This window comes from Silene latifolia, chromosome 7, assembly GCF_048544455.1.
Source record: "Silene latifolia isolate original U9 population chromosome 7, ASM4854445v1, whole genome shotgun sequence".
Lineage (NCBI taxonomy): Eukaryota > Viridiplantae > Streptophyta > Magnoliopsida > Caryophyllales > Caryophyllaceae > Silene > Silene latifolia.
In genome coordinates, this window is record NC_133532.1 from 28,372,064 (window position 1) to 28,375,086 (window position 3,023).

The 3,023-nt window shown below is 41.1% G+C and overlaps 1 non-coding gene across 1 annotated transcript; it reads right to left on the reverse strand.

Moving 5' to 3' along the window:
- Positions 1-1,166: 1,166 nt before the first annotated feature.
- LOC141593504 (small nucleolar RNA R71) lies at positions 1,167-1,273 on the reverse strand. Its single transcript, XR_012521583.1, has one exon. It is a non-coding gene; the product is annotated as a small nucleolar RNA R71 (small nucleolar RNA).
- Positions 1,274-3,023: the final 1,750 nt, after the last annotated feature.

Here is a 3,023-nt window from a genome sequence, read left to right on the forward strand (position 1 = left end):
GTCGACTTGTAGGTGTTGTACAATCCAAGAGATTCGGCCCCGGGACCCAAACTTTCCTAGGATTGTAAGATATAACCCAACTCAATCCATCACAACAATAATTGCTTGCTTATAATTTGAGAACATGTTTGTATGATCATATCCCATGAATCCCCTATGAACCCATGACACCCTAGTGCTTTTAATCAATTATTTACACCCTTATTCCATTTACCTTGTTAGTTTATTTTCATTGCTATTTTAGTTTAGTAACCTTCTACATCAACCCAACTTGTGACACCCCTAGACACCACTAGTAGCAATAGAAATCTTCGTTTTTCAATACCCGTCCCTTGGGATCCGACCTTTACTTGCCTCTTTACTAATTTGTAGAGTTGTTTGTGAAGTATAAATTGTGTTTTGTATCGACCATTGACCAACGACCACATTTGCTTAATTTGTGAACTAAATGGCTCCGATCAAAAATGGCGCCGTTGCCGGGGACGGTGTTTAATTGATTTAAGATTTCTTTTGTTATTTTTAGTTGTGTCTTTTTCACCTTGGGAAGTAAAACTCCTCAAGGTTTGTTCTAATTGTTTTCTAGTTGTTTGATATTTTGCATGTCTAGAAGGTTACAAAGAGATTTGTTACCTTTTGACCGTGAAATCGAAAGAACCTTGACGAATAATAGGAGACTTGTTAGGAGGAATTTGGGAGGTGTTGGTGAAGTTGTCCAACCCACAAGTGAGTTTGTCAATCCTTTCGCAATAGAAGGAGAAGATAACCCATTAAACAATACCACACAAAATCCACCTACAATGCCTAAATTCTCGTCACACTCTATACCCACCGAGGAGGATCTACCAAACGGTACTCCTACCCCACAACATCTTACCGGAAACTTTATTGCCAAGTCCGCCTTCATCCAACTAGTTGAGAGGAGCCAATTCGGGGGCATGCCAAGTGAGGACCCTCATTCTCATATGGAAACATTTTGTGATTATTGTGAAGCTATCTCTCAAACGGGCGTGACTCAAGACCAAATTAGATGGGTCTTATTTCCTTTTTCGTTAATCGGCACCGCAAAGCAATGGTTGAAGGGCCTTGATAAGGCCACTCTTGGAATAGATTCTTGGAAGAAGTTAGCTCTCGCTTTCTACAAAAATTCTACCCAGGAAAAGACTAATATGCTAAGAGCTCAAATTACGGGTTTTAAGCAAAGGGATGAAGAATCTTTGTATGAAGCTTGGGAGCGGTTCAAAGGTATTTGTCGCTCATGTCCTCACCATGGACTTAGCGAATGGTTTTTAGTGCAACAATTTTGGAATGGTTTATATGAAGATTCAAGGAACATTCTCAATATGGGATCAAATGGAATGTTCACCGAAGTTGATGACAATCAAACATGGAACAAGATTGAGGAAATGGCGGTCCATAATTCGCAATATAGTAGGCCTCGCAAGGCTACTAGAGGAAAGTATGAAGTGGACACCGTTACTCAATTGGGTGCTCAACTTAGTGCTCACATTGACACTATCAACTTGAAGTTTGAACAAGCTATGGCTAGACTTGAGGAAAGCTCAAAATCATCAAAGCATCATGTCAATGCCTTGACGGCATCCTCATCAATCCCAAGCGGGATATGTGAGAATTGTGGAACCTTAGGTCATGATCAAAGTGAATGTAGGGGAACAACCGAGCAAGTCAATGCTTTCCAAGCTTACAAAAGCGGTACCCCTTATTCAAATTTTTACAATGAAAACACCAAGTTCCATCCAAATCTCTCATACAAGAGCCAAAATGTCCAAAACCCTCAACCAACATACACTCCACCACCCATGAGAAATCAAAATCAAAGACCCTTTTTCAATCAAAACCAAGGTTACCAAAATCAAAATCCATACAATCACCAAAATGACCAAAGTTTTGATGTCCAAAAAGCGGTCCTTCAAATGCAAAAAAATCAACAAGAATTTTTCACTCAAATGCAAAAAGATAGCCAAGCAAAGGATACCACCATCAACAACATTCTAGCTCACACCAAGATGTTGGAAACACAATTGACCCAACTAGCATCTTCAAGCTCACAAAGACAAAAAGGGCAATTACCACCTCAAGGTAATCCTCCTAGACATGAAACGGTTAGTGCCATTCACTTGAGAAGTGGTACAAGATATGAAGCACCGAAGGAGCAAGTTGAGGATGAAGTTGTGAGAGCTAGTGAGAATGAAGTTGTGGTGCAAAGTCCCAAAGAAGGGGAATCATCAAAAGAAGAAAATTCAAAGAAAAATGAAGACAAAGCCAAAGAAAAGGAGCCCATTGTGATTAGACTTCCTTTTCCAAGTCGTCAAGCCAAGCCCAAATTTGATGATCAACTTGGAAAGTTCATGGAAATTGTGAAGAACTTAGAAGTCTCAATTCCTTTTACGGAATTAATCAATCACGTTCCGGCCTATGCGAAATACATGAAGGATATTCTCACAAAGAAGAAGTCGATCCGGAAACTTGAGACTATCGCCTTCACTAAGGTGAGTAGTGCCATACTTCAAGGGAGTTCACCTCCAAAGCTAAAGGATCCGGGAAGCTTCTCAATACCGTGTACCATTGGCGACACAACGATCAACAAAGCCTTATGTGATCTAGGGGCTAGTGTGAGTGTCATGCCGTACTCGGTAAGTAAAAGGTTGGGAATGGGAGAGCTTAAGTGCACCAATATCACACTTCAAATGGCCGATAGATCGACGAAGACACCGCTAGGGATATGGGAAGATGTCCCCGTGCGAATAGGGAAGTTTTTCATCCCGGTGGACTTTGTCATTGTTGATATGGAGGAAGATTCCAACATTCCAATCATCTTAGGAAGACCTTTCCTACACACCGCGGGTGCGGTGATTGATGTGAAACATGGAGAGCTCACTCTAGAAGTGGGAGATGAAAGCATAACTTTTAATCTTGACAAGACCATGAGAGCTCCTCGTTTGCATGAGCCATGCTTCATGATCGATCACTATAGCCGGAAGGATGAAAGGAAGAAATCGGAACTC